This window comes from Oryx dammah, unplaced genomic scaffold (genome assembly GCF_014754425.2).
Source record: "Oryx dammah isolate SB20612 unplaced genomic scaffold, SCBI_Odam_1.1 HiC_scaffold_6, whole genome shotgun sequence".
NCBI classification, from domain to species: domain Eukaryota; kingdom Metazoa; phylum Chordata; class Mammalia; order Artiodactyla; family Bovidae; genus Oryx; species Oryx dammah.
In genome coordinates, this window is record NW_024070190.1 from 43,431,487 (window position 1) to 43,455,369 (window position 23,883).

Here is a 23,883-nt window from a genome sequence, read left to right on the forward strand (position 1 = left end):
TGTACCGTCATCTTCTTTGATAATGTCTGATTGCTTACTTGATTTAGATGTAATGTTTTACTGACTTGGTTACCTGCACTGGAATGTTGGGTCTACACAATGTTCTGAGTCCATGGGTTATTCTCAGGGTGACTTTCATCAAATGTTCTGTTAGTTTTCATATGGTCACATATACTTTATCACTTATTTTGCCGACTTGATGGCATAGAACATCAGAGCTGGACAGGAGCTCACTGTGTCAGATTCAACCATCTAGTTTCCATAGATGAGAAAACTGAGCCTCCGAGTTCACTATCATTGAGGCTCTTTGAGTGTCGGTTATTGTGATTTTGTTCGAATGGGGGCCTCCCTCTTGATATGGTTATCAGATATCTACAGTTTTTTGTAGGATATGTTGCCATCAGCTATTCTTTACATATTGGCTTCTGTGCTTCCTAAATGTAGGACGTGGGTGACCTAATTGAGCATGCTGATTTTTGCTTTGCTAAAAGCTTCTAAAGCTATAAATAAATAATCGTGGGGAGATGCTTGATGGACTTTCAGTTGAAATAATAATCTCTTGGATTGATAGTTTCATCCTTAAGAGAGCCAAAAGTACCTCTTACATATATACCACACTTATCTTCAACAACCTTGGGAAACTGCTGGGATAGATTGGATCATCCAAGGGATTCAACAAAACTTTAATCAAGACTTTGTTGAATGACCCACTGTGTGTCTTGCCCATAAACTAAATCTAAATTATTGGGATTTTAAAAATTATAAGGCAAAGTCCTGTCTTTTGATTCATGGTCATAATAAGATAGACCGTTATGAGATAAGAATGAGACCATTTGAAATCTTTGTATAAGTCACTAATGCATGAAAGGTAGAAGATAGTAATGTCACAGCTGGAAGTAGGTGTTAGTCACTCAGTCGTGTCCAACTCTTTGTGACCCCATGGACTGTAGCCCACAGGCTCCTCTGTCCATGGAATTCTCCAGGCAAGGATACTGGAATGGGTTGCCATTTGCTCCTCCAGGGAATCTTCCTGACCTAGGGATTGAACCTGGGTCTCCTACATTGCAGGCAGATTCTTTACCATCTGAACCAGGAGGTAGCAGCTAGATGTGGGGTCACAACAGCTGTGGGAGCAAGTCAGATGGAATACAGACTTCTGCTAAAGCAAGGAAATGGGAGGAGAGAGAATAGGATTGATAGTGAGTCAAAGATGATACAAAGTTTTCTTGGCCACAGAAAGCAAGCATAGACCAAGAGAGGTTAGAGAATGTGGTGGGCTGTAAAGGTTTAACTGCAAATCAACTGAAGAAGAAAATCAGTTTTAAAATTGGTGTACATTTGCATACCAGTTCCAGCTTTTTCAAGGTATTTTTACTTCCATATATAACTTCTCCAAGATTTGTTTTCAGTCAAACGAGAGTCCACTATTTTATTTCCTCTTCACAAACTTGAAAGATAGGGTGATGAATACTCCATCCATTTTAACAGATGGGAAAAGTAAGGCTCAAAGAAGATAAGGGACTTTCTCAAGGTCACATGATAAATAGTAAAGACTAAACAAATCTAATATCTTCTGATTTTCTAGTAATTCACACTTATTCTACTTTTTCTTCTTTCCCCTTTGTTATCTCCGAGCCTGTTTGAGCTGATGCCCAAGGACTGGTCCTTTATGTCACATTTGCTAACTTTCCTCAGCCATCCCCTTGCATGCCAGAGGGGCCCCCTTAACTGCATCAGTCTTTCATGAGCTACTTGCTATGTTTATTCATCGAGGCAACAGCCTGCCTCCAGGAGCAAAAACTTAAATTCAGAGAGCATAACTTTCTTTTTGGAGAAGGCAATGGCACCCCACTCCAGTACTCTTGCCTGGAAAATCCCATGGACGGAGGAGCCTGGTGGGCTGCAGTCCATGGGGTCGCTAAGAATCGGACACGACTGAGCGATGTCACTTTCACTTTTTACTTTCATGCATTGGAGCAGGAACTTGCAACGCACTCCACTGATCTTGGCTGGAGAATCCCAGGGACGAGGGAGCCTGTTGGCTGCCGTCTATGGGGCTGCACAGAGTCAGACACGACTGAAGCGACTTAGCAGCAGCAGCAGCAGCAACTTTCTCGTTAGGATTGGTGGTTTATTTCAACATGAGCTTTAGCCTAGATGAAAAGCATGTGATGAAAACAGTGTTGAATGAGCATGGCTCCCAGAGGCGAAATGAAAGGCAGAACCTTTCCTGTTTGCTAGTGGCCATGGCTGCTGTGAGAGATTTGTTACCTTTTAAAACCCTAGGACTTGAAAGTAGAGGAAGCGGAATCACTACATACTCCAGTGTTACTTCCCAGGGCTCACTTTATAGCGTCATCAATAGTCTCCAAACTCTTTCTTAGCTCTGTTACTGTCCTCTGAACTCAAATCCATCTTTCCAACACTGCCAGAGATAACCTGTCTACAACCTGACTGTCTCATTTACCTGTGAAAACCCTCTTTGGCCTAAGGGAAAAACCCAGCCTTCTTAGCCGGATATACAAAGACCTGTCACTTAGTCTCCACCCAGCCCCTCAACTTCTCTTCCTGTCACTCACCTACTTTGTTTGCTTATATTTCCACAAGCTCTCTAAGAAACAATAGCTTTTCTTTATATTATTACTGTTTTTTCTGGCTGAATAGTTTTCATCTGTCTTAGTGCCATGACTGACTATTCTCATCCTTCAAGATTCAGCTCTGTCTCTTCTCAGAGGTCAGCCTGAACCACACCTGTTTCCCATCTCTAGTTGGATATCTAAGGGCCCTTCTTTGGGAGTTATATATCCCTGTGTGTGTGCTGTTCTGTAATGGAAATAATACACTGAATATTTGAAATAATGTATTTAAACTTCATTTCTTACCATGCACCATCACTGTGTTAATAATCTATTTCATCCCTGTAACCGCCTCATACTTGGCATGTAGGAAGCAATTAGAAGAGACATGTTGAATGGAATCAGTGACCCTATGAGAGGATTATGTAACTTTTCATTTGATAAAACTCATTTTCAGAGTGATTGACTTTCCCAAGGTTTGCAGCTAGGAAATGGAAGAGCTGACCATTATATCACACTGCACACCAAAATTCTGCTTTAATTTCTGTCTGCTCTCCAACATTGTAAGGAAAGAATTTATGGTTCCCAAGTACAGGAAAGATGACTTTTCTCCCTATAGCCCAGCATATTAATATAGTAGATGTCCAATAATACTCGCTGGGATTGACCTTAATTCTCTTCCTATATCCCTTTTGATTATTTTTGTTTTGAGGCTAGAGCCCATCTTTACCTTTGAATATATACTAAAGAGTCCTTATTTAAACTATTTTACAGCCAACAGACATTCAAAAAAAACTTGTTTTATTCTCCTAAAATTAGTTTTCTATATCTTCTTTGGGTGACATTGTCATCTGTCTCCCAGTGACTCAATTTAATGAGAATGACCGTATAATTGATCACGCTTTTGAGAATGAAAGAGAGTGCTATTAATAATTATCTCAAGAGAACAGATGGGAATGGAACTTTCCTGGGCAAACCAGGATGTGTGGTCACCCTAAGTATAATCAAATCACCAATAGGAGAGACTTAATCCAGTGCTTTTGATCAAGTCCTTAAATCATGCTGTGTTGTTCTCTGAGTTTCTCATATTGTAGGAAAGCTCTGGCAGTCAAGCATACCTTCTCAAAATGTAAAATTCCTAGAAGAAATCAGACATAGCCAAGGAAGTAATATATACTTGCAAGTATTGATATGCTTATTTTCCTTTGAAACCGCCATTGGAGGTACATTTTATGAAAAGGTGGTAGGAGAGTTGTTAGGAGCTGGTGCTATAGACCTCTAGTAGTCTATAAGCCGTTCATGGGAATACTACCAAATTTGGATCATTGTGTAAAATGCTTATTGTCAGTTTTCTTGCCTTTGCTAGAGTGTCTATGCTGTGGCATCCTGACTAACGTCATGAGATGCAGTGGAGATGTGAGATCCACCTGCTGTAAGAGAAAAAATGTTTGGCAAAGAGAAAGTGTTTTTCCTAGAATATGCAAGAATTTTGTTTTGATGGTATGTAAGAGATATGGTCAAGGCAGCTGTCCTCTGATAGTCAACTTGGCATGAAGGGTCTCCATATGAAGACTGGGATAACCGCAGATGCTATTATCGACTCTGTGAGCCAGTGTGTTGCTATTGCTTGGTCACCAAAAGTTCCGGTGTGCTCTGCAAACAAAAAGATCGGAAAGATTATTGCAGAGTAGGAATTTCATATTGCTTTACCCCACCTCATATTAGGATTTTTGGTTTTTTGGACTAAGAGACAGTTGTGGACATATTTTTTTCTTTTCTAAAAATTTTACTTATTTTTTAAAAGGATTTTTTAAGAGTCTTTATTTAATTTGTTACAGTATTTTTTCTGTTTTGGTTTTCTGGCTGTGAGGCATATGAGCTCTTAGCTCCCTGACTAGGGATAGAACCCACTTGTCATGCATTGGAAGATGAAGTCTTAACCCGTGGACCACCAGGGAAGTCCCTTTCTTTCTTTTAAATCAACTTTGTCAATAATAAAGAAAAGGTCATGTGCAGACCCTTGACCACAAGTTTTTCAGACTCCATTTTCTTTCTCCTCGTACCCTACCAAAGCGTTTAGGACATGAACCTTTGGAGAATATCACCAGCTGGATTTTCATATGGACTAGTACTCACTTCTTAGAGGACTTTGAGAATTACTTGGAAGTGTTTTGATAACCACAGTGACGGGAGGGACACCATTGACGTTGGTGGGTAGAGGTCAGGGGTGGTAATTATCCTTCACCCTTCACTGGACAGAATTGTCCTTCACAGTGAGAATTGTCCTTCCCCGTTGTCAACAATGCCCTGTTGTGAAATGCCGTGGAAAGCATATATGATTCTGATCATATATTCTGAGAGTCTATATTCTGTTTTTCCTTATTATTAAAGGTGAAATAAAGTCTTCTGGTTTTAAAGTCACTGAAAATCACTCCTGGGTGAGCTTTTTATTCTGTTAGTCAGTGTAGTTAATGGAGTTTTGTTTTTTTTTTCTTTTAACATTTGGCAAATCTCTCTCTTATTAGCTTGTGCAATATACCTAGTGCCAATTTGCATTTTAAAAACTTCCCTTATTGCAACAGCTGTACAAAAGCCATTTCAGATTAGGAGGAGAAAAAAAGATTATATTTATGAAGCACTTAAGGAAGGCAAAAGGAAAATGTTTTTCTCAAGCTCTGTGGCTTAGAAGTGAATAAAATAATCTGTTCCGGAATTCACATAGAACTGAAATGCAAAAGATGAGATTCTTATAAAAAAGATGTTCTACCTCTTGCCCCTGAGGTTGGATTTTAAGCAGATATTTTTGATTATTTCTACTAACTTGGATAGTGAATAGTGTCTAGATCTCTTGGCCAATCACTCAAACTTTAGAGCAATCTTTCTCAATTAAAATTCTTAAGGCTGATCATAGACAAAAAGAGAATAATTTTGCAGGTAGAAGATGGTCAGCAGATAAAAAAGGAAGAGACAGAGAAAGAGAATGAAAGTTCCTTGTGTCTTTTAAGTAGTCAGGATTCTGTAGCTCTAAGCCATAGTCAAAAGTAATCAGTGGTGGAATTGTTCGGGGCAGGGGGTACTTTGGTGGAGGTGATTCAGAATTAAAAGGCAAGACAGAGCCAACATTTAAAAGACATTAAAAGCAGCAATAAGAATCTGAAAACAGACATCTTCATCACCAAACCCCAACTCATTCCCAAAACCCTGCTCCGTAATATCCACAATGAACTTTTCCAAGGCCTTCTATGTTTGTGTATAATCCACTCTGGGTCTTTAAACAAAAGCCACATTTCAAACTTTTGGCCACCAGTGTGCCCCCTAAGTTAATTGCAGCCTGAGGTTTTACACATAGCCTTGACAGATGCAGCTTTATTACAATGACCAAGTTTGAATCCACAAATGTGGATTTTAACAATATATTTTTAAAGGTCTCTTGTGCCTGCTTAGCACATTCTTTGAGTGCTTGTTTTCTTACATAAGCACTAGGGTTTCACTTAACTAACCCGTTCGAGGGCTTAAGGGGTGCTACTGGGAGAAAGGTGAGGTCACAGAACGATGCCTCTATTGCATCTGCAGGGTCCCGCTTGGCATAACAGCACTTCTGTTCATGACCCCTCCTTAGTGCATTTCCCCTTGAGAAATCAAGACCTAATTCCTCAATTGATAAGAGTTGCATTGACATAAATACTTTCAGTTCAGTTCAGTCACTCAGTGTGTACGACTCTTTGCGACCCCATGGATCGCAGCACGCCGCCAGGCCTCCCTGTCCATCACCAACTCCCGGAGTTCACCCAAGCTCATGTGCACTGAGACAGTGATGCCATCCAGCCATCTCATCCTCTGTCATCCCCTTCTCCTCCTGCCCCCAGTCCCTCCCAGCATCAAAGTCTTTTCCAATGAGTCAACTCTTCACATGAGGTGGCCAGAGGACTGGAGTTTCAGCTTTAGCATCATTCCTTCCAAAGAAATCCCAGGACTGATCTCCTTCAGAATGGACTGGTTGCATCTCCTTGCAGTCCAAGGGACTCTCAAGAGTCTTCTCCAACACCACAGTTCAAAAGCATCAATTCTTCGGCACTCAGCTTTCTTCACAGTCCAACTCTCACATCCATACATGACCACAGGAAAAACCATAGCCTTGACTAGATGGACCTTAGTCGGCAGAGTAATGTCTCTGCTTTTGAATATGCTATCTAGGTTGGTCATAACTTTTCTTCCAAGGAGTAAGCATCTTTTAATTTCATGGCTGCAGTCACCATCTGCAGTGATTTTGGAGCCCCAAAAAATAAACTCTGACACTGTTTCCACTGTTTCCCCATCTATTTCCCATGAAGTGGTGGGACCGTATGCCATGATCTTCGTTTTCTGAATGTTGAGTTTTAAGCCAACTTTTTCACTCTGCACTTTCACTTTCATCAAGAGGCTTTTTAGTTCCTCTTCACTTTCTGCCATAAGGGTGGTGTCATCTGCATATCTGAGGTTATTGATATTTCTCCCGGCAATCTTGATTCTAGCTTGTGTTTCTTCCAGCCCAGCGTTTCTCATGATGTACTCTGCATATAAGGTAAATAAGCAGGGTGACAATATACAGCCTTGACGTACTCCTTTGCCTATTTGGAACCAGTCTGTTTTTCCATGTTGACGTCTAACTGTTGCTCCCTGACCTGCATACAGATTTCTCAAGAGGCAGGTCAGGTGGTCTGGTATTCTCATCTCTCTCAGAATTTTCCACAGTTTATTGTGACCCACACGGTCAAAGGCTTTGGCATAGTCAATAAAGGAGAAATAGATGTTTTTCTGGAATTCTCTTGCTTTTTCTATGATCCAGTGGATGTTGGCAATTTAATCTCTGGTTCCTCTGCCTTTTCTAAAACCAGCTTGAACATCAGAAGTTCACAGTTCACGTGTTGCTGAAGCCTGGCATTACTTTACTAGCATGTGAGATGAGTGCAATTGTGCAGTAGTTTGAGCATTCTTTGGCATTGCCTTTCTTTGGGATTGGAATGAAAACTGACCTTTTCCAGTCCTGTGGCCACTGCTGAGTTTTCCAAATTTGCTGGCATATTGAGTGCAGCACTTTCACAGCATCATCTTTTAGGATTTGAAATAGCTCCACTGGAATTCCATCACCTCCACTAGCTTTGTTCATAGTGATGCTTTCTAAGGCCCACTTGACTTCACATTCCAGGATGTCTGGCTCTGGATGAGTGATCACACCATTGTGATTATCCGGGTCGTGAAGGTCTTTTTTCTACAGTTCTTCTGTGTGTTCCTGCCACCTCTTCTTAATATCTTCTGCTTCTGTTAGGTCCATACCATTTCTGTCCTTTATTGAGCCTATCTTTGCATGAAATGTTCCCTTGGTATCTCTAATTTTCTTGAAGGGATCTCTAGTCTTTCCCATTCTGTTCTTTTCCTCTATTTCTTTGCATTGATCGCTGAAGAAGGCTTTCTTATCTCTTCTTGCTATTCTTTGGAACTCTGCATTCAGATGCTTATATCTTTCCTTTTCTCCTTTGCTTTTCGCCTCTTCTTTTCACAGCTATTGTAAGGCCTCCTCAGACAGCCATTTCGCTTTTTTGCATTTCTTTTCCATGGGGATGGTCTTGATCCCTGTCTCCTATACAATGTCACGAACCTCATTCCATAGTTCATCAGGCACTCTATCTATCAGATCTAGGCCCTTAAATCTATTTCTCACTTCCACTGTATAATCATAAGGGATTTGATTTAGGTCATACCTGAGTGGCCTAGCGGTTTTCCCTACTTTCTTCAATTTAAGTCTGAATTTGGTAAGAAGGAGTTCATGATCTGAGCCACAGTCAGCTCGTGGTCTTGTTTTTGTTGACTGTATAGAGCTTCTCCATCTTTGGCTGCAAAGAATGTAATCAGTCTGACTTCGGTGTTGACCATCTGGTGATGTCCATGTGTAGAGTCTTCTCTTGTGTTGTTGGAAGAGGGTGTTTGCTATGACCAGTGCATTTTCTTGGCAAAACTCTATTAGTCTTTGCCCTGCTTCATTCCGCATTCCAAGGCCAAATTTGCCTGTTACCCCAGGTATTTCTTGACTTCCTACTTTTGCATTCCAGTCCCCTATAATGAAAAGGACATCTTTTTTAGGTGTTAGTTCTAAAAGATCTTGTAGGTCTTCATAGAACTGTTCAACTTCAGCTTCTTCAGTGTTACTGAATTGATAGAGTTGCATTGACGTAAATACTTTACCATGTGTAAAATAGATAGCTAATGGAAACTCAGCTCCGAGCTCTGTGATAACCTAGAGAAGTGGGGTGGGGAGTGGGAGGGAGGCTCCAGAGGGAGGTGCTATGTATATACTTCACATTGTTGTACAATGTGTTGTACAATGATTCACATTGTTATACAGCAGAAACTAACACAACATCATAAAGCAATTATACTCCAATTAAAAAAAAAACAAAAAGACCTGATTTCTCCAATCCCAAAGGCCAGTAGGTGGTGCAAATGTCCCTTCTTGCTTTCCATCTGTGTCACTAATTTGCATAGAGTGCTTAGTGGGTTTGTTTAACCATGCCCCCACCCCCTTTACCAGGCCCATATTATTAAATAAGAGCACCCCGCTCCCATTTTTAAAATTGTGGCAAGCTGTATAAAACATATGCCATTGTAACCTTAAGTGTACAGTTCAGTGGCATTAATTATATTCACGACATTGTATAACTGTCCCCACTGTTTATTTCTAAAACCCCTGCGTTACTGTGAACATAAACTCCATACCCATTAAGCAATAATTCCCTGGTCACCTCTCTCTTAAGCTCCGGTCAACTCTAATCTTCTTTCTGACTTCATGAATCTACCTATTCTAGATATTTCATGTAAGTGAAATCTACTAGGCTTATCTTTTTGTATTGGCTTATTTCACTGAGCATTATGTTTTCTGGGTTCATCTGTATTGTGGCACAAACCAAAATTTCATTCCTTTTATGGCAGGATAATATTCCATTGCAGGTCTAGACCTTATTTTGTTTATCCATTTATCTGTTGATGGGCACTTGGATATTTCCACCTTTTGGCTATTGTGGATGATGTTTCAAGGAACATTTCATGTACAAGCATTGTTTGAATCTGTGCTTTCATATCTTTGGCGCTGTGTACCTAGTGGTGGAATTACTGGGTCATATGGTAACTCTGTGCTTAACTTTTTTAGAAACCACGAAACTATAACCCTTTCCTGCCTTTTGGGAGCAGGTTCATCTCCTAAGTCTGCAGATGCCCAGATACATTATTAAAGTTTTCTATAGTTTTATTTATACCTTAGAATCTGTGTCTTGTGTGTGAATAACTGCTCATTTAGAGGCGGAAAGGGATGTCAGATGCAGATAACAGTTTATTTTGATCCAGACTAATACATGGCACAGTATTATCCTGAAAACATTTTCCTCCGATATGCTTACTTTACAGAACATCTGTTTCCTCTGTTCTGAGTGTTTACTGTATCCGTACAGTAGGCTGACCAGTAACTGTACTCCTAGCTTTTACCATCCACTCTTTGAAGAGGAAAGATGGTAGTGATAAGATAAGACTGGGGTCATTACCTCTCTTCTGATGCTTATTCATACAGCTTCTTTCTCTAGTACTCGTCTTCTTGAGGGAAGATGCTGTGTTCCAGGTTTTGGGGTCGTACCTCAAACATGGTGTTGTCACAGCAAAATGCTGGTGAGAAACAGTGGTTTGTATAGCATTTTGTTCTGTCTTTAAATAGTCTCATGTGAACATCTGATAAATCAGGTGATAAAATATGCCTCTGTGGGACTTAGAGAATCAACCCTTAGGATGCCTCTCTGAGTCTGCTCGTCAGGTGTGTGAGCAGGGCTGCCTTGGCACTCCCCCGTCAGGACCAGTCAGGACACATTTTGCTCAGTGGTGTCAGGGTGGGATGGTAGTCAGAGCTCACCCCTAGGTAAACTCACTCACTTACCTTAACTGAGCCAGGTAAAATGCTCAGTTTTGATGGTGAGAGGTCACTGACAGATTTGCCGCAGCTGAGACTGAAACCCTGATGGAAAAGCGAGACTAATGGCTGTTAGAATATGCATGCTAACGTATGTAGAGAAAAGCAAGGTTCAGGGAGGAGAGATGGAACAGAATGACTTTTACAGAAGAACACTGGGGTTACTGTCTTCCATTCTGATAATGGTGATTTTCCTGAGGTTTACCTCCTTGTGAAAGAATGGCCTACCTAGAAGGTACTGGTTCTTTCTAGAAGTATGTCTTTTAAAAAAAAATGTTGGCGAGGGAGGTGGGGAGGTTGGCTGAACCAAAAGTCTGAAGTCAGAAAGCGGTCTCTGGTAGGTAAAAGGGGCTGCTTCCCCCTGCATGGTACAGGCCCAGAAGGCATATTGATGCAGACTCTGCTGTCAGTCGTCCCTTGTCTTCAGTTCAGTTCAGTCGCTCAGTCGTGTCCGACTCTTTGCGACCCCATGAATTGCAGCACGCCAGGCCTCCCTGTCCATCACCAACTCCCACAGTTCACCCAAACTCACGTGCATCGAGTCGGTGATGCCATCCAGCCATCTCATCCTCTGTTGTCCCCTTCTCCTCCTGCCCCCAATCCCTCCCAGCATCAGAGTCTTTTCCAATGAGTCAACTCTCCACATGAGGTGGCCAAAGTCCTGGAGTTTCAGCTTCGGCATCAGTCCTTCCAATGAACACCCAGGACTGGTCTCCTTCAGAATGGACTGGTTGGATCTCCTTGCAGTCCAAGGGACTCTCAAGAGTCTTTTCCAGCACCACATTGTCTTCAGTGATGTCTTATTTGAAAAGTGAGATGAGCTGAAAGGGGACTGTGCAGCTCAGTGGCATGAGGACTAGCGTGCATGTAGATTTTCCAACATCTCGGAAGGGCAAGTGTACTTCATATGTGAAAGTTTCCCAGATCAGGGAGTAGCCCAGGTCTGCAGACTCACAACCTGCGCTCATTTCCTCCTCCCAGGTCTCGTGGCTTTGGTTTTCTTGACCAATAGACTGGAAGAAGTTGTTAGAGTTAGAGAAGGGGGCCTTTGAAATCATTTCTGAATCCCTCTTCATTTCAGACATGGAGAGAATGGGTTATGTGCCATGCCCAAGATCACATTTAAACCTCATGACAGGTAAGCCTGAGCTAAGGTTTCCAAACTCCTGGCCTAGTACTTTTTCTGTTAAACTCATCTCTTTTCAGAGGATATGTTTTAGAGCTTGTGGGACATTGATAAATGTTTTTAAAACTTTAAACTTAGTTCGAGAACACAGATGTTTATATCCAGTAGGAGACTGAATTAATACATTTGCTCATAGAAATAATCAAATTTAGAATTTTAATTTACAGTTAATTAAATTGCATAATAAATTAAATAATGAAATAAATTAAAATTTAATTTATTGTACTTTGTTCTTCAGATCAAAAACACTTAGGAAAGGATTCTTTTTTCCTGACGGAGGTTATAAATACAACTCTTAACATTTTTACCTTTGAAAGACTTAATAAAAATATGCATTTAGAGCCTAGGTTTTGATCAGTTTAAAAAAATGGAATGTTATGAAACTCAGGGTACTTCATATTTCTGAAAAGGTCACTGTAAATAAAGACTACTAAAATAATTTTTTTCAGTCCTCTGAAAATTTCTGTCTAGCGTTGCCAGATAAAATACAGGATGCCCAGTTACATTTGAATTTCAGATAAAAGATATTCTCTAGTATAAGTGTGACAATGCATTATTTGGGACATACTTATACAAAAAATACTCATTTACTGTTTATCTGATACTCGAATTTATCTGGGATCCTGGAAGTTATTTGTTAAATTTGGCAACATCATTTATAATTTTTTACAATATTATTGTATTTTTAGGTTTTAAAATTATATTTAGATCATCAGTAGATAAGGCGATAAGTACAATCAGTGAATTCAGTCACTCAGTCATGTCCAACTCTTAGCGACCCCATGGACTGCAGCACGCCAGGCCTCTCTGTCCATCACCAACTCCGGGAGTTTACTCAAAACTCCTGTCCATTGAGTTGGTGTTACCATCCAGCCATCTCATCCTCTGTTGTCCCCTTCTCCTCTGCCCTCAATCTTACCCGGCATCAGTGTCTTTTCAAAGGAGTCCGTTCTTTGCATCAGGTGGCCAAAGTATTGGAGTTTCAGGTCAGCATCAGTGCTTCCAATGAATATTCAGGACTGATCTCCTTTAGGATGGACTGGTTGGATCTCCTTGCTGTCCAAGGGACTCACAAGAGTCTTCTCCAACACCACAGTTCAAAAGCATCAATTCTTTGGCACTCAACTTTCTTTATAGTCCAATTCTCACATCCATACATGACTACTGGAAAAACCATAGCTTTGACTAGACGGACCTTTTTTGGCAAAGTAATGCCTCTGCTTTTTAATATGCTGTCTAGGTTGGTCATAGCTTTTCTTCCAAGAAGCAAGCATCTTTTAATTTCATGGCTGCTGTCACCATCTGCAGGGATTTTGGAGCCCCCAAAATAGTCTGACACTGTTTCCACTGTTTCCTGATCTATTTGCCACAAAGTGATGGGACTGGATGCTATGGTCTTAGTTTTCTGAATGTTGATCTTTAAGCCAACTTTTTCAGTCTTCTCTTTCACTTTCATCAAGAGACTCTTTAGTTCTTCTTCACTTTCTGCCATAAGGGTCATATTATCTGCATATCTGAGGTTATTGATATTTCTCCCGGCAATTTTGATTCCAGCTTGTGCTTCTTCCAGTCCAGCATTTCTCATGATGTACTCTGCATATAAGTTAAATAAGCAGGGTGACAATATACAGCCTTGACATACTGCTTTTCCTATTTGGAACCAGTCTGTTGTTCCATGTCCAGTTCTAACTGTTGCTTCCTGACCTGCATACACATTTCTCAAGAGGCAGGTCAGGTAGTGTGGTATTCCCATCTGTTGAAGAATTTTCCAGTTTGTGGTGATCCACACAGTCAAAGGCTTTGGCATAGTCAATAAAGCAGATGTTTTTCTGGAACTCTCTTGCTTTTTCGATGATCTAACGGATGTTGGTGATTTGATCTCTGCTTCCTCTGCCTTTTCTAGATCCATCTTGAATATCTGGAAGTTCCCAGGTCACATACTGTTGAAGCCTGGCTTGGAGAATTTTGAGCATTACTTTACTAGTATGTGAGATGAGTGCAGCTGTGTGGTAGTTTGAGCATTTTTTGGCATTGCCTTTCTTTGGGATTGGAATGAAGACTGACCTTTTCCAGTCCTGTGGCCACTGCTGAGTTTTCCAAATTTGCTGGCATATTGAGTGCAGCACTTTCACAGCATCATCTTTTAGGATTTGAAATAGCTCAACTGGAATTCTATTACCTTCACTAGCTTTGTTCGTAGTGATGCTTCCTAATACCCACTTGTCTTCACATTGCAGGATGTCTGGCTCTAGTTGAGTGATCATAACATCGTAATTATCTGGGTTGTGAAAATTTTTTTTTGTACATTTCTTCTGTGTATTGTTGCTACCTCTTCTTAATATCTTCTGCTTCTGTTAGGTCCATCCCATTTCTGTCTTTTATTGTGCTTGTCTTTGCATGAAATTTTCCCTTGGCATCTCTAATTTTCTTGAAGAGATCTCTAGGCTTTCCTATTCTATTGTTTGCCTCTATTTCTTTGCATTGATCACTGAACAAGGCTTTCTTATCTCTCCTTGCTATTCTTTGGAACTCTGCATTCAAATGGGTATATCTTTCCTTTTCTCCTTTGCCTTTCTCTTCTCTTCTCGGCTATTTGTAAGGCCTCCTCAGAGAACCATTTTGCCTTTTTGCATTTCTTTGTCTTAGGGATGGTCTTGATCACTGCCTCTCGTACAAATGTCATTAACCTCTGTCCATAGTTCTTCAGGCCCTCTATCAGATCTAATCCCTTGAATCTATTTGTCACTTCCACTGTATAATTGTAAGGGATTTGATTTAGGTCATACCTGAATGGTCTAGTGATTTTTCCTGCTTTCTTCAATTTAAGTCTGAATTTCACAGTAAGGAGTTCATGATCTCAGCTACAGTTAGCTCCTGGACTTGTTTTTGCTGACTATATAGAGCTTCTCCATCTTTGGCTGCAAAGAATACAATCAGTGATTTTGGTGTTGACCATCTGGTGATGTCCATGTGTAGAGTCTTCTCTTGTGTCGTTGGAAGAGAGTGTTTGCTATGACCAGTGAGTTCCCTTGCAAAACTCTATTAGCCTTTGCCCTGCTTCATTCTGTACTCCAAGGCCAAATTTGCCTGTTACTCCAAGTATTTCTTGACTTCCTACCTTTGCATTCCAGTCCCCTATAATGAAGAAGACATCTTTTTTGGGTGTTCTAGAAAGTCTTATACGTCTTCATAAAACTGTTCAACTCCAGCTTCTTCAGCATTATTGGTCAGGGCATAGACTTGGATTACTGTGATATTGAATGGTTTTCCTTGAAAACAGAGTGATTGCTGTTCACTTCCAAGGCGCTAAGTACAAAAATGAATAAAACACATGTTTCCCTTAATAAATTTAGAGCAGACCTGAAGAGATCATGCTAATATTGCATTAAGTGAAGCTATGAAAGCAAAGAAAAATGGTACCTGGCTAGTGTCGTGGTTCAGGAAGGACTTCCTCCAGAAACGCTATCTGGGCTCAGGTTTAACTAATGTGGGAAGGTTAGCCACGTGATGAGATGTAGGAGTGGTCCTGGCAAAAGCAATGGAAATAGTGAAAGCTAAGACACATGAGTCAGCATGGTGTATGGTGTGTTGAGGATCTGGTGTGAGTTAAAGAATGGACAGAGCTCTAAGCATGGTCAGAATCGTGCTTCAGATAGTGTGTTCTGGTGTGATCTGGAGGCTGCATTTCAAGAGGATGGGGTTGGGTGTCAGAAGGTCGACTTGGAGGCTACTGTCAGAGTCCACTCAGAAATGATGAGTCAGAAGTACGGCTGTGATCACTGAAGGAGAAGGAACAGACTACACTATTACTCCAGAGAGAAAATCAGCAGTTCTTGGTTGTTCCTTAGACACGAGCCTTCCAAATAGCAGGTGATAACTGGACAGATGTTTTCAGGACAACATGATTGGAATGTGCAAAGTAGCTACAATTCTTACAAGACCTTTCCCATTGTAATTAATAAATGTGTGAGTTTTGAGTGGTTATCTTAATAGTGTACATACATGAATACCTGTTTACCAGGCAGGTGAAAATGATCTTGAAGAAAAAGACACTGGTGTTCATGTTCTCAGTATCCCTTCTCCCAAAGTTCTCTACAGGGAGTAGGATCTAATTTATTTCTGTTGGGTTTTGTTGTGGCATCATCCACCCACCATATTGTCTGTACCCCCCTCCACCCCTGCTAGCCGATAGTACCAACACGCTTTCCATGAAAACCTCTGAAGTTCATGTAAATTTTCATTACTCTTTCTGCAGGATAATGACAATTTCATAGGCAGCACATCAACCTTTTACTTATATCTTTTTTTCTGGATCCATTGTTCAGTCACAACCTCCTCCAAACAATGCCTTCCCATACATCTGTTTTTGAGTTCAGATATTACGGAAAACAGATAAATTACTCCAAACACTATCCAGGATGTTCTCATGGTCCCAGAAAGCCAGCCTGTACGATTAAACTAGCTTGATAAACAGATGAGCTTCTATGGGTGTTTTTATTCCCGGTTTCAGATCCTGAGCATGCTGATGGCTGATGTCTTTTCTGTAACCCTTGAGGCACTCAGTTTTCTCTGCTGGCTCTGGGAAGTTGCTCTTTCTCAGACCATCCAAATCACTTTTCCTTATGACACTTTCTAGAATATTTACATCTAACTTCTCTCTTCGAGGACGTCCTTTTCCTCTGAATATGCATATTATCTAGAGCAGGGGTCCCCAGTCCCTGGGCTGCAGACTGGTACTGGTCTGCAGGCTGTTAGGAACGGGCCACACAGCAGGAGGTGAGTAGCAGGCCAGTGGGAGACGCTTTATCTGCCACTCCCCATTATTCCGCATTGCTCACATTACCACCTGCACCATCCATCCCTTCGTATGGTATTTGTCTCTCTCTTCCTGACTTACTTCACTTAGTATGATAATCTCCAGTTTCATACATGCTGCTACAAATGACATTTTTTTCTTTGAATGGCTGAGTAACATTGCATTCTGTGTGTGTATATGTATAAACACACTACATCTTCTTTATTCAACCATCTGTTAATGCAGTAGAATTCCTGAATCAGAAAGACCTCTATTCCGTGCCTCTGTTGCCCACAAAATACTTTCTCAGATGCAATTTCCTTTGCTGCTTGGGTGAAATATTAGGGCAGACTTTCTTGGGTCTTTCTCTATCATAGGAATACTCGCATTTAGAAAGTTAACAGGTTCACTTAAATATAGTAATAATGTAAACCTCATAATTTAGTTAGAAGTGAAAGCCTTTCTGTCCTTCCAGGTCCAGCCTGAGTGGAAACCTGTAGAACAAATGGAAACGTGGCCACTCTGGTGTCAGGGCGGATTGAGGGAGAAGAGGCAGACACCACCCCCAATGAAGGCTGGCAGTGGTTCCCTCTGGCTATTGAGGAGGAGTGTAAAGGTTCTTCTCCTTGAAAAGCTGCTTTGAGATGATCAAAGCTGCCTCTGGAGTTTTTAGGGGGAAAAAGTCCCTCAGAAAACATTCAGCTGCACTTCCCATGACACGGACTGGCCATTCATTTTGCCTTCCTCCTCCTCTGAGACTAGTGGAGGCCTGTGGCTTCTCCCAGCCTCACTCTTGCTATGGATCTTCAGTAGCTTCAGGCTGCTTTCATCCCTGTGCCCACAATGAGTCACAAGAAATAACTGGGCTTTGCTGCAGGTGGGGCAGGGGATCATAGGCAGCTGCCAATGCAGCCTGGTTCTTCTCCTGCATTCTCCATTCAAAGTCATAGCCTCTTCTTGGATACTCACTCAGCCCCTGGCACTTCAGACTTAGGAAATTCCTCAACTCTGCTCTCTCAGTCATTATGGGTGGGTGGATATTACTCAGAACATACTGATATCTCCAAAGGATTATTCTCTAATCTACAACTGTCTTCTCTCAGCCTTTCTAATGTCTTACAGTCTGGAGGAATAAGCTAAGGTGGCAAAACTGGCTGTCAGACACCCCCTTTGCAAATGTTGCTTATGTGTCTGATACCTCATTTCCACAGGTGGACATGATTGCCTCTGACTTTTTATGCTCTCAGCTAAAGGAGAGACTGAAGCAGTCTCACTTCACCATTTCTGTTAAACATACACAATTTTGATGCATATGATTTCTGCCAGCATTATCACACCATTGACTGTCTGCAATAGTCCACTGCGTGTAAGAGAGAAGGTATATTAACATAAGCCCTATGCACCCTCCAAAGCCCATTTCTTCAAGGTGTTTTTTTCCCCCGATCATCAAAGGCAATCTCCCTTGTCTGTACCACCTTTTTTTCCCGTAATTACTTATGAGACCTTATCTTTTACTGTAGTTGATTGTGGATGTGCCTTGTGTTTGTTGAATTGCACTGAAGATCGATCTCTATTAAATAAATAACCTTGTGCACTTCTGAGAAAAGGATTTGTGGATTCCCGTTAGACTCTGGAGTCTACTCCACATGAGGATGGGAAGTGCATTCAGGGGCTGTAGCACAAAGAGGCTACAGTTTAGAGCCTCCCTGCCCAGTAGGAGGGATGTGTGGGGACTTGCTCAGAATAGAATCAAGTGTACTTGCAGAATACATCTCTTGCTGGAATGTTTTACATGATGAATATAAATATTGCTAAGTTAAAATGCCCTTTTTCTGTGTTGCGAGAATAATGGAAACCATCTTTTTCAAAATGCAAAGCTTTCAAAAATTTAGGACAAAATAATAGTGCCTATGTAATGTCAACTTTTCCTTTTGTGCTCAATTTTCATTATGAGTTATAAATTATGAATTATTAACACTTGAGTATATTTTATTTCATTTATTGAATATTTATTAAATACTCTGCATCATTCCGAATAAAACATTTCTCCTCTTTTTGGGAAATAAAATTTTTTTTCTCCCGTATTTTTGCAGAACTACGTATTTTAATTTGCAGGATCATCTAGATTTCCCCAAAGTTAGTGTGATATTTGCTAATGAACAATGTTGCTTTGGAATTCAGGTGATGGGTTTTACAGATCTTTATACTGCCTCCAAAGAAAAGGGAAATTACTTAATAATTATCCTGGAGCTAGGTGAGAAGCTTGTCAGTATAATAAAGATGTTATCTGTCATCTTGTCAAACCTTATTCTGTAGAGCTTAAGCTTAGGACTTGGCATGGAAGCATTACAGATACAAACATAAAGCAACATGGTAACCACTACTTCACGTATCATGAATTCCTTACTTATGTACTAATGACATAACTTTAGAAGAGGAAATAGACCTCTTTTATGAACTAGTATGCCTTCTAGTAAATTGGCTAAAATTAAGTTCTTATTCAAGGTCATAAAGCTTACTAAGAAAGAAGTGGCTAGATTTGCTACAATCCTCTCTTGTGAAAGGGCTCCAACTTGGTGTCATAGAAAGACGATGACCATTTTGTACTTCACAGTTCAGTTTTGTAAATGCATATTTTACTACTTCACAGATGACAGAGAAAGATTACTGATGAGTTGACAATGGTTGATACATTCCTTTATTGATTCATCAATCTTTCAAATGGTTTATTCAATATCTATTATGTATCAGTATCTATTATGATGTGCTTTATTGACTATGCCAAAGCCTTTGACTGTGTGGATCACCACAAACTGTGGAAAATTCTTCAAGAGAAGGGAATACTAAATCACCTGACCTGCCTCCTGAGAAATCTGTATGCAGGTCAGGAAGCAACAGTTAGAACTGGACACGGAACAACAGACTGGTTCCAAATAGGAAAAGGAGTACGTCAAGGCTGTATATTGTCACCCTGCTTATTTAACTTATATGCAGAGTACATTATGAGAAATACTGAGCTGGATGAAGCACAGGCTAGAATCAAGATTGCTGGGAGAAATATCAATAACCTCAGATATGCAGATGACACCACCCCTTATGGCAGAAAGTGAAGAAGAACTCAAGAGCCTCTTGATGAAAGTGAAAGAGGAGAGTGAAAAAGTTGGCTTAAAGCTCAACATTCAGAAAATGAAAATCATGGCATCTGGTCCCATCACTTCATGACAAATAGATGAGGAAACGATGGAAACAGTGAGAAACTTTATTTTCTTGGGCTTCAGAATCACTGCAGATGGTGACTGCAGCCATGAAATTAAAGGACACTTACTCCTTGGAAGGAAAGTTATGACCAACCTAGACAGCATATTAAAAAGCAGAGACATTACTTTGCCAACCAAGGTCCATCTAGTTTTTCCAGTGGTCATGTATGGATGTGAGAGTTGGACTATAAAGAAAGCTGAGCACCGAAGAATTGATGCTTTTGAACTGTGGTGTTGGAGAAGACTCTTGAGAGTCCCTTGGACTGCAAGGAGATCTAACCAGTCCATCCTAAAGGAAATCAGTCCTGAATATTCACTGGAAGGACTGACGCTGAAGCTGAAACTCCAATACTTTGGCCACCTGATATGAAGAACTGACTCCTTGGAAAAGACCCTGATGCTGTGAAAGACTGAAGGAGGGAGGAGAAGGGGACGACAGAGGATGAGATGGTTAGATGGCATCACTGACTCAATGGACATGAGTTTGAGTAAGCTCTGGGAGTTGGTGATGGACAGGGAAGTGTGACGTGCCTCAGTCCGTGGGGTTGCAAAGAATGAGACTCGACCGAGCGACTAAACTGGCTGATTATGTTTCAGACATTGTGCTAAGTGGGAATGATAAGGTAGATGAGATATAGAATCTACCTTCAGGTGACTTGAGAGAGAAAGAAGATAAGCACAGTAAAGTAATCATAAATAGGGAGTCTTGGTTATCCTTAAAGAGAGAAAACCAACCTGTTAAATATTTGTTACACTTTTTCTCTGTAGAGGTGCAATAATTAGCCATGGGGATACCATGGTGAAAATAATAGTATCAGTTTTCAGGGAACTGGTATGGGTCAGTCTTCCTAGCAGCTGAATAATAATTGATAGCATGATTTTTAAACATTTGATAGTTTGTCTGCCTGGTGGCCATCAGTGTTTCCCCAGATGCTTCCTAACTAGCAACCAATGAGGAATCCCCTTCTCGACTCTTCTGTGGTATTCAGAAGTCTTTTAGAGATTCAAAAAGTAGTTTCTCTTCAAGAAAAATTCTAGGACCATTATAAGTAGATAGTATACAGCTTAGATTCATTGCCCTGGCTCACTTAGTCTTTTTTTTTTTTTTTTTAAATCTCCCATTTCCCTTCTCCAGGGGATCCTCCCAACCCAGGAATCAAACCTAGGTCTCCTGCATTGCAGGTGGATTCTTTACCAGCTGAGTCACAAGGAAAGCCCTCTTTCACTACTAGGATAAGCGCTTTACAAATATTAACTCATTTATCTCTGTAAAGGCACTAAAAGTAGTCTCTTCTGCATCTTCACTGCAGCACAGAAAGGTGAAGTCACACATCTGGAACCAGTCTTCTAGTTGGTGGTAGCTCTGGACTTGGAGCCCAGTAATCTGGTTCTGGAATTTAGGGTCATCTCTAGTATGCTATGGCTCCTCCCCAGCCCAGTTTTGCTGAGATATAATTGATATATAACTTGGTGTTGGTTCAAGGTGTAAAATGTGACAATTTGATATCTGCATATATTGCAAGATTACAGCCATAATAAAGTTCAGTTAACATCCACCACCTCATGGATAGTTGACTCTTGAACAACACGAGTGTTAGGGGCATTGACCCTCCATGAAGTCAGATTAGCTCATAACTTATACTTAGCCCTCTGTACCCATGGTTTTGCCTCGGTAGACTCAACCAACCATGGATTATGTATTACTGTGGTACTTAGTATTGAGGGGGGGAAAGCATATGTAAATGGACCCATGCAAAAATCCATGATGTGCAGAGGTCAACTGTAATCATTTTTTTTCTTGTGATGGAAAGTTTTATGATCTACTTTCTTAACTTTTGCTTCTTAATAGATTTATGATCAGATGTCACAAGATTGCTAAGGTTTGCAGATAGGTCTCTCACCCCCAACTGGAGTCCAGCTCCATTCCAGTGTTTGCCATACCCGCCCCTCCTGAGTATTAGAAGCAGACCGCCTCTAAACTTGTCACTTCTCCCCAAGATTATTGTCAGAAGTGATTTTTTTTAGTTGTTTTTGTTCTTGCCTCGTATACACAAAAGAACCAACAAGAGAACAGAATATATTTATCTTTAATAGCCCAGCTTTCTCTGGCAGAGATGAGTTTAACCTTTCTCTGTTTAGGTTGCCCTGACCATAAAGTACAGTGACTATAAACTAGTTGTATATTTTACACTGAAATATATTTACCTTATATATTATATAAACATATATATAAAGCTGAGCACCAAAGAACTGATGCTTTGGAACTGTGGTGTTAGAGAAAACTCTTGAGAGTCCCTTGGACTGCAATGAGATCCAGCCAGTCAGTCCATCCTAAAGGAAATCAGTCCTGAATATTCATTGGAAAGACTGATGCTGGCCACCTGATGTGAAAGAACTACCCCGATGCTGGGAAAGATTGAAGGCAGGAGGAAAAGGGGATGGATGACAGAGGATGAGATGGTTGGATGACATCGCTGACTCAATGGACATGAGTTTGAGCAAATTCCAGGAGTTGGCAATGGACAGGGAGGCCTGGCATGCTGCAGTCCATGGGGTCGCAAAGAGTCGGACACGACTGAGCGACTGAACTGAACTGACTGATATTTACCTTCTAAACCCTAAATGTAGCATAACTTTTGTCCAAGTGATAAAAGCAAAATAGTCTACATAAGGGAATTCATGGAGGGTGAGAACTGCTTTATCTTGTCTCTTCCAGACTCTATAAATTGGCATGGCCTGACTGCTAAACAAGCAAAGCCAAATCTAACATGATAAAGGTCTGTTTCTGGTCCTTATCATAGTCCAGTGGAGCTTGGTGGGGTCGCTGTGCGGTTACTTGCGGAACAGCTTGGAACCCCGTCACTCAGGCCCTTGGAGTCCAGCAATAGATGTTTGGTAGCTGGTCAACAGCCACTGGAAGAGCAGGAGGGGGGCGACTGGGTGGGAAGTTGTAAAGGGCCAGACCTGGAGGTGCCAGGTATCATGTCAGTCTTCATCCCCTTCCATTCTCAGCCACACGGCTTCACGCAGCTGCAAGGAGACTGGGAAAGGTAGTCAAGATACATGCTCAACAAGAAAATGAAAATTGTATGGAGACCCATCTAGGTGGTATCTGCTATACCAACCAAAGTTGGATAAATACAAATATTATTAGTTTTTCTTTTTTCCTTCCTTCCTCCCTCCCTGCTTTCCTTCCAACAAACTTAATGAGAAGCTCCTATTAACTGCCAAGCCGTCTATGCTCTATGGACTACAACTTGAACAAAAACACATTGTCCCTTCCCTGCTTCATTTTGCAGCTAGCCATCTGATATAAGGAATTCAGACATTAGTCAAATATGCACAAACAGGAAACTTGCACTTGTGTGACTGGTGCTTTGAAGGGAGGTATTTGATACTATATAACCTGCAAGGAAAGAAGTCGCCTTGGTCAGAATGTCAGAGATACAGTACTTGGGCTGATCCCTGAAGGAAAGGAGGCATCATCTAGGTGGAAGGGGGAAGGAGGGGTGATGAAGGGACTGGCAGAGACCAGAGCGGCTGAACCAGGAGTGAGGAGCATGTGTGAGATGCAGCTGAAAGCGAGGTGGTCAGACCACACGGCCCAAGACCTGACTGAGGCAGGTGGCAGAAGCTCATGTCCCATGGCTAATAGCACCATGGTCTGAGCAAAGGAACAGTGGTAGACTTGTGGGAGGCACATCATGTGTTTACTCTTGTGTGTTCCTGAGTTTGAGACGACTAAGGGAAGCTGTCAAATGGGCAGCTGAGTTTTGGGGTCGGGAGCTGAGGAGGGCTCTTGGCTGGGACTCATCTAATGAAGGTGATAATTGAAGCAATGGAAGGGGAAGGCTCAGGATGATAAGACTGTGATACTCAGTGGGAAAGTAGGCTGGACCTGCAAAGGGGTCAGAGAAGGAGCCAAACTCCTTTACAGATGGAACTTATTAACCTTCAGTTTCAATAACTAACCAATGGAAAGATAATCAGCCAAAGCCTTTATATATTTACTCTTAATCAGAAAAGAAGTCTGTTTTGTTTTGAACAAATAGCATACAAATAGACTGATATTCCTTAGAATGCAA